This window comes from Galeopterus variegatus, unplaced genomic scaffold (assembly GCF_000696425.1).
Source record: "Galeopterus variegatus unplaced genomic scaffold, G_variegatus-3.0.2 Scaffold223, whole genome shotgun sequence".
NCBI lineage: Eukaryota > Metazoa > Chordata > Mammalia > Dermoptera > Cynocephalidae > Galeopterus > Galeopterus variegatus.
In genome coordinates, this window is record NW_007726334.1 from 685,930 (window position 1) to 694,203 (window position 8,274).

At 40.9% G+C, this 8,274-nt stretch overlaps 1 protein-coding gene across 1 annotated transcript in view; it reads left to right on the forward strand.

Moving 5' to 3' along the window:
* DGKI (diacylglycerol kinase, iota) overlaps window positions 1-8,274 on the forward strand; it is a gene marked incomplete at its 3' end in the record, with an annotated part of 182,455 nt that overhangs the window by 48,627 nt on the left and 125,554 nt on the right. The window contains exon 5 of the mRNA XM_008566126.1: window positions 1,947-2,012. The remainder of the gene's footprint in view (window positions 1-1,946; window positions 2,013-8,274) is intronic.

An 8,274-nucleotide genomic window follows, 5' to 3' on the forward strand; every position in this document is an offset into this window, starting at 1 on the left:
AACAGTGATTCAAACAGCACCAAATGACGGTGTTGGCGCATCTTTGAACAGCTTCTTAGGTATTCCAGACTTCTTTTCTGCATTGCCCTATTAGAAGAAAATGCATTTAAGTTTGCTTTTTAAAATTTTTAATACAGCCACAGTAACTTCAGGTCAATGTGCCCACTGTGGTTGGCACCAACTCCGAGAGCAGGTCAGAGATGCCTGGGCTTCCAGCCTTTGACTTCTTTGCTTCTGTGCCATGTTCTGCTACCCTCCTTGCATGGAGCAGTCTACCCGTGATCTCTTGTGCCTTTACTGCCCCTCATGTCAGGTGAAACCCAGTCCATAGTTTCACCGAAGGTGAACCTCACTATCTTGTTTAGTCTCTGCAGTGGACTGGGAACCCCATCCTTGGGCAGTGCTCATCATGGGTTTTGGTCTATTTCTGCACAGGTTTTCACCCCACTGCATTCCCTGACATTCCAGAGACACTGAGCATGTGCTCCATGGCTCGGATCCTCCTCCCCATGCCTGGTGTCTGCATCCACCTCCACCCACCACAGGCAACCTCGGGACATGCAGCTGGCTGCCCAGCAGCTGGAAGTCACAGGGATGTTCTGGGTGCTAGAGCAGGGAGCACAGTGGAATTTCTAATAATCCTGTTGCACAGACATGGCACTTGGACTGGCCTAGCCCCCCTGCCTTTGCACGCACTGTCCTTTCTGCCCAGCCACCCCTCCCATGCAGGGTCGAACTAGAGGTGGCATTTTGGTACTGATAATGCTAATACTTATTGGAGGTATTCTTGTCACTTTGAATTTCATGTCTTGATGAAACTTTGTTTTTTTCTCTCAACACTGATCTATTTTCTGTGTCTTTCAGTACTTAGAATAGAAAGTAGGCATTTAGTAAAAATTTTTTGAATGACTAAATATTATATTAAAGAGCCTTTAAAAGGGTAAATATAGATTATGGCCAGATCCTACAATAGACATATTAGTATCATGTAAGGTGGATTTTCTCAGAAAAGGGCAAGAGAAAAAAATGGGGAAGAATTTTGGGTATATTGTTCTAAGAAGGATGAATTGTGTGTAAGTTATTAGGGTTTACCTGCGTCCTTAGTCCTGAAGACGACTTCTCTTGTAATGCACCCAAACAGCTAGAGGACAGGGGGCTGCTTGACTCTCTGCCTGGGGGTGATCGTGATGTACTTGGAAAGAGAAGGACTTTCTGCATTTCCCACAGTCTAAGACATGACTAGCCCTCCAAAACTAATGTAGTTCAAGGTGCCCGAGGATGGCTTCAACACAGTATTATTACAAAGACATCACTGATATGCCCACTTCTCTTGTCTTTTTAACATTTCTTTTCTGCAGCTTTACTCTTCCTTCACTTTATAGAGTGAAAAACTCTTACATTTATGTCCCAAATCAGGAGATCTATTTCTTTCTGAGAATTTGATTTCCTTAAATTCTTTCTAGCTAGAATGTTGACTGTAGGGCCTGCCTGGCATATATAAAGCATTAAACATGTATTTGTTAAACTGACTTTGTTGTTTCAGCATCTCCCCTTCCCCTTGTCCCTTCTCTTTGGGTGCTTCTTTCACCTGCCTCATTTACCTCCCAGCCCGTGGTCCTCTAGCGTGTTCACAGATCTGCAGTGTTTTACTAGGCAGGAAGCAAAGTGCAGCCACCTGGAGGTCTGCTTGCCACCAGGAAGCCATGGAAGGAGGCGTGATAAGGAGAAGCTACCAATAGGAAAGATCACCAGGGATAAAGAATTAATTTCATTTTTTCTGGTGGATTCATGTTTATTGTCAAATAAGTCATAAGTACACATATTGGTTTTTGTGCTTTTATGGGTTTAGATTATGTTTTGCATAAATCTATAGTCTTAAAACATCAAAAAATGAATATTGAGGTTTGCCAATTAAAACATATTCATTTAATTTTGTTTTCCCACAGAATTTTGTACGTCATCACTGGGTGCACAGGCGTCGGCAGGAGGGAAAATGTAAGCAGTGTGGTAAGGTAAGGGCCCAGTCACCCCATGGCTGTAGCAGGAGGCTCCTCAGGCCTTTGCAAGCACCTGAGGCAGATGAGTCCTGTCCCCACATCCGATGTTCAGTACATCAATTCCTTTCTGAAAGACCTTATTTCTGCAGATTCCCTTTCTGTAAGATGTGTTTTAGTGGTTCTAGAACTCACTGCAAAAGCCAGTGGTCTTAATAAAAGGAATTAGCCCATTTTAAGAGAGAGGGATGCATTCTTACAGTGAATTTCCTGCTTGTTGATTTTTGAAAACATAACTTTTCCTATTTTGTTAAAACTCCCTCATGAGGACTACTGGCCCATCTTATATATTTGATCAGTAATAACAAATCAATAGGTTGTTGAGAAACACTACTTTTGCTGAGATGTGATTGTGGGTTGGGCAGAACTGTTTATGATAACATGGTCGGAAGCTAGAAATGTGTTGCTCTCTGAGGACATGATCTAGTTCCTGGAAAGAGATGCCCTCTGACTTTGTGGTTGTTTATGTCTACTCTCTCTTGTGCTGTGACATGTGAAAGGCCCCTCAGCATGCAGTGCCACTTGGAAAAGTGAGACAGGGCAGGGGTGGGGGTGTTACAACTGTATGCTGCTAAACTCCATACATCCCACGTGTTACTGACTCTAACCATTTGGCTTTTTCCAGTGTACAAAGATCTACTTTAGGGATGCCAGCATCCTCTGGGAGGGTTAAGCTGGTGGTGAATCACACTGTAAAGATTTTTTTCTAAGTGACATCAATAATAAGCTGATAGGCATCAGTAGAGGGAAGTTTTGATTTGGCAGAAAGCAAGACAATTTAGGAGAATATATTCATTATCAATTATTAACTTATTTATTCATGTGACTTCATTCAAAAACTGGGGGGAGCTGACCAGTATGGCACTTTTGACAATAAAGGGGTCCAAGGAAACGGTGGCTGCCTGAGGTGGGGTTGTGGAGGGTGAGGGAGACTTGGAAAATGTTTCATTAATTTTGCTGTCTTGCCCAGTGCCTGGGAAGAAAGTATCATGCTGTAGCCATTGGTTACCAAGTTCTTCTGCAGAAGGCTACAACCTTAGCCACAAGAGCGTGGTCCTCCACTGGAACTAGTATTATTTCTTCCACTTCAACCCAGGGGCTCTCAGCTTGTTCCCTTTTAGCTTGCAAAGAGGACGAACAAAATAGGTTGAAAGGGGCATGAGATAAAACGAAGAAGATGAGGAGGAAGTGGAGAGTGGAAATATTCCTGCTAGCCTTTCTACGTGTTCGTAAAGGAAGTCACGCCTCTAGTCTCACGTGACGTTCTTTCTGTTGGCCCATCTACCTCTTCCCTCTATGGTGTTGCCTTGGGGCCCTGGATTTTCTCTTCGTGGATTGTAGACTATAACTTTCCCATGAGTGTGTGTATGTGTGTGTAGGAGAGAAGAGACAGACAGGCAGACAGCCAATTTTGGGGTCAGAGATGTGAAGAGTAGGAAGGATATGGATAAATAGGTTCTTCACTTTGGAAAAATATCTTTACTGGACAGCCTAGTAGCTGGCATCACTTCAACAATTCAAGCCATAATGGAGTTGGAGGAATTTTATTAAAAGAAAATCAATAAACAATATATTTTGTGATGAGCATTCCCCAGTGTCATATTGCACTCCCTTTTCTGGCTTCATCTTATGTTGGCATGGTCACCCGAGTGGGAAGAACTGGACTGTTGGTGCCCTGGGTTGCTGTGGTCCTGTCTCCTGCCCAGTGTTCTCAGGCGGCTGTCTTGGACTGCTCACAGCTCTCTGCACATCACGGTTATCAGTGGGAAAGTCAGTGATCCCAGCCCTTCAAGTAACCTTCCCATAATACTGAATTATTATAGTCATCTCTTGTGTTTGTAATCTAGCTGCTCATGCATTCTTAGAGACTCAGCAATTATGGGATGGGATGGTCATCGATCTGTGTTTCCTTGCCAGATAATAAATAACCCTTTTTTGGAACCCAGTTTCTACCGTGGACTAGAAGAAAGCTAATACTCTATTTCCAGTTAAAGATTAAGTGATTAAAAACTCACTTTAAACCTTGGTGCTATACATAATTTTCATCAGTAGGGTTGTATATTCATATATATCCATAGACTTCTAAACCCTATTCCACCCCCGTACACACACACACACACACACACTATTCCATAATTTACTCATTGAGATGGAGTGAAAAATAATAATTTTATTTAGCAAAACATTTTTTTTCAACTGATGGTTTATAAACTTTGGGGATTTTTAGTGTTTATGGCTAAAGAGTGTTTATGGTTTCAATTTCTACTTTTTAAATCAACAATAAGTACTTGGACTGATTTTCTCTTGAGCCTGAATATGTGTTTGGCTGAGTGTGTGTGGCTTGTAATGGATGTCAGATGAGAGAACTCATGATTCAGTTGCTCAGTTTCTTTAACATTAGTCAAATACCTCAGAATGCCAAGTTTATGACCATTCCTTAGTTTTAGATTGTTGTCATTCATAATCCTATATTATGTAAGAGTCGGAGTTGAGGCAGAAAAGAGATGAAACACTCGCACTCAGATTATATAATTTGATGAGAGTTTAATAAAGAGAATGTTTAAAAATGTGTGAGCAGACTGTTGGGAAACCACAAAGGCTAGTGAAGAATGCTGAGGCTAGTAATGGCAGAGAGCCATGATCAAGCCAGGGCTGAAGAGGCAGGAGATGGAGAGGACGGAGCTGTGACCTTTAGTCACAAGATGCAGCCAGCCCAAGGTGACCCACCAGCAGAGGGAATAAATATCCCTCTTTACTTTCAATTTTAGTGGTCACACCCAGTGGAAACCAGAGCACAAGAGACTCTGCTGAAGCAATCCATAAAAGCCAGATTTTTACAACGGGACATAGGGTAGAGAAGAATGTAGAGTGGGACTGGAGAGGCAGATGGGATCCATCTAGCACATGTTGTTCCATGTAGACCTGTATTCAGTCCATGGTTAAAGGCAGAGCACATTCCTATTCTGCACACGTATTTCTGACTGATCTTCTCAACACGTTGCATTCACTCAGTCAACACTCACTAAGCACTGAGCTGTCCACAGTACTTTATAAAAAAAACAATGTGCAAAGAAAAAGTATAGTAATGACTAGCTAATTTGACCATTTATTTTTTTCAGGGAACCACACATCCAAACATTACAGTATGGTAATTGCAGAAGCATATTTGTAAATCACAAGTTATCTTTAATTTCTTCAGTTAGAAAGATATGTGAAAGTTATAAAATAAACCAGCTAACTTTGAAACTCACAACTCAAAAATTTCAAACACCAAATCTTGAAAACAGTTTTTAATGCAGAAATACTTTGATCTACATTTCTGATACCTTTTAGGTCCCTAACCAAATATGCCACATCATTATGAATTATTTGTCTATAAATCACATGCATTTTCATATTTAATTAGTTTAAGTAAATTAAACAACATGCAGCATTTATTAATGGGAAAATGTCAAAACTACTCTTTATTTGTAATGAATAATGTTAAAAAGTAATTTTAAATAAATTTAAAAGTGAAATATGTAAAATATACACATCTAAATGAAGTATACCTGGTAACATTTTTGTAACGCAAAAATGACAAGATGATTAATATTCTATGGGGGTGCAGTTGAGATATTATGTGGATAGTAAAAGAGATTACAGTCTAAAAATAATGAAAAATAGTGACTTGGGGCTCTTTGGGATTCTCTCCTGATCTGAAAATGTGTGTGCCCTGAGGTCAGCTTTCAGACCTTGCAAGGTTAGCGACAAGGAATGGAAGCTCAATGGTAAAGATCCATGCACTGGTTGGGCAGGTTTGGTTGTTTGTCTGCCAGTATGTTTGTCCAGCTATAACAGAGGAATCTTCTGCCATTGGCCTCAGGAGGACCACTGAGGAGGTGTAGAGTGGGTATACGACAAGGGCAAGGAGTCCAGGCCTCTCTGGGGAGCCCCTGCCCACGTGACTGCTGGAAACCAGGCTTTTCTTTCTGTCCTTGATTGAGTATCAAGAAAGGGGACAAAGGCAACCACCATAGTACTCTCTGCTCCTGCGAGTTTGACTATTTCAGATTCCTCCTTTAAGTGGTATCGTATAGTATTTGTTTTTAGTGTGTGTCTGGCTTCACTTAGCATGATGTCCTCCAGGTTCATCCTGGGAGAGGGAAACAGGGAGGTATATTAGTCAAAGGGTACAGAGTTTTGGATACAAGATAATTAAGTCCTAGAGATCTACTGTATAGCATATTGCCTATAGGTAACAATACTACTGTATTGAATACTTAAAAATTTGCTAAGAGGGTAAATCTTATGTTAAATTTTCTTATCACCAAAAGAAAGAAAAATACAGAGAAAGAGGGAGGAAACTTTTGGAAGTGATGGATATGTTTTTGGCATAGATTGTGGTACTAGTTTCATGGGTATACACTTATCTCCAAACTCATTAAGTTGTATATATTAAATCTGTACAGCTTTTTGTTTGTCAATCATACCTCAATAAAGTGGTTTAATAAAAGAAAAAGAGAAGGGACAGGGCTGAGGGCATGGGCAGTGCTCCTGCTGCAGTCCCCAGGTGGTTAAGTCACTCACTTCTCCCCTACAGAGCCATTTTGCTGCTGTCGCTCCTCCCCTGGTCTTTGGCATGGTCAGTGTCCTGGTAGTCACAGCTGGTATGGCGCTCGGATCACCCTGGGACCCTTTGCTCTTTCTTCAGGAGTGCCCCCACCCTCACACCCCCTGTGCTTGCTGCTGCTGGGGCTGTGTGTAGAGCAGAGGCCCAAACTTCAGGCCAGGGGATAGAGAGGGGACACTTCCTGCAGTAGTCCTCAGGTCCCAAAAGGTTCCAGGTGCCCAAGCAAATGACCCATTTCCTTCCTGCTCATGGCTTTTCTGCTCCCAAGAGGCAGATGGTCCTGAGAGACAAATGAACTCCCATCCCTCTCCCTCATTTCCTCGGTGAGGCCAATTCTGCTTCCACACGTTTACTCTCCTTTTGCTGAATCTGACCCTAGACATACATCTCAGGATACACCTGCAACCTTGACTCCGAGTCTTTTTATGGGACTGATCCCAGCACACATTTCATATGTGCTTGCTCTCTCTCTTTCTGAGTTTTATCCAAGTACAAAATAGATATTAGCAAGTAAAATCATTTTATTGAAATGACTACTTCAAGTATAGTAATTTAAAAATGGATGAAGAGACAACTAGGAAAACAAATCCAGAAATTTAAAAAATGTTTGTGTTTTCTCCTGTTCAGAGTCACTGCCAAATACATGATATGATACTATAAAGCAGGGTTAGCGCCCTGCGTTTGATAAATGTGTGCCTCACATTAAGATGCCAGTTGTTAAGAGCTGGTCCCTTCCGTTTAGCACATGAAAAATCAGTTACAGACTATGTACAAATAACACAAACATTTCAGTATTTTTCAAGACAGAAATAAAAAAATATACAACTTCTCTGCTTTTTATATTGATGAGGCATGTAAAACTTGCAGAAGTTATAAAAATTATAAATATTAAAATAACTATATAATGTAATAATATGTTGACATTGTGTATGTTATTCTTGCCAGACAAGAGACTAGAAATTCATAGAAAGCAAAAATAGAAAAAAGAAGAGTTGGAGAGATGAAGAAAATAAGGATCTCTAAGAGAAGAGTTAGAGGAGAGGGGAGTAAGAAATATAAAAAATAAAACAGGGAGAGGAAAAAAGAGGAAGGAGACGTGCGAGGAGAGGGGAAAAGGGATTGAAGGGTAAGAGGAACCTCCAGTGAATAAATAAAACTATCTGGAGAATTAAAAGGAGAAGATCTGGAGCTACCAAGATGATTTTTACAAACTGGGCCACGCACATTCCTGGAACACACCAAGGTTCCGTGGGTGGGCAGGCTTGGAGGGTGTTAATGGAAGCAGTTTCCAAATCCTACTCATTTGCCATTTGTCTATTAACACCTGAAACCAAATCTGCTGAGCACATGTTTGTGGTTCTCTGTGCTAACCTCCTTTTCAAAATTGCCTTTCCTGAATCAGTTTATGCAGAAAAGCTTACTGCTCACACTTTGTCCTGGGTGTGCAAGCAAAGGAGTGTCGAACAGACATTTACAATATTGATGTCAGACCTTTAATTAAAAAAATGAGAAAACTTAATTTAAAAAGTTGTGCAATGAAATATAATATCAGGGAGGAAAAAGAAATGGTATAAATTCCCTCTTGTTAAAAAGAAATGCTTATTGGGC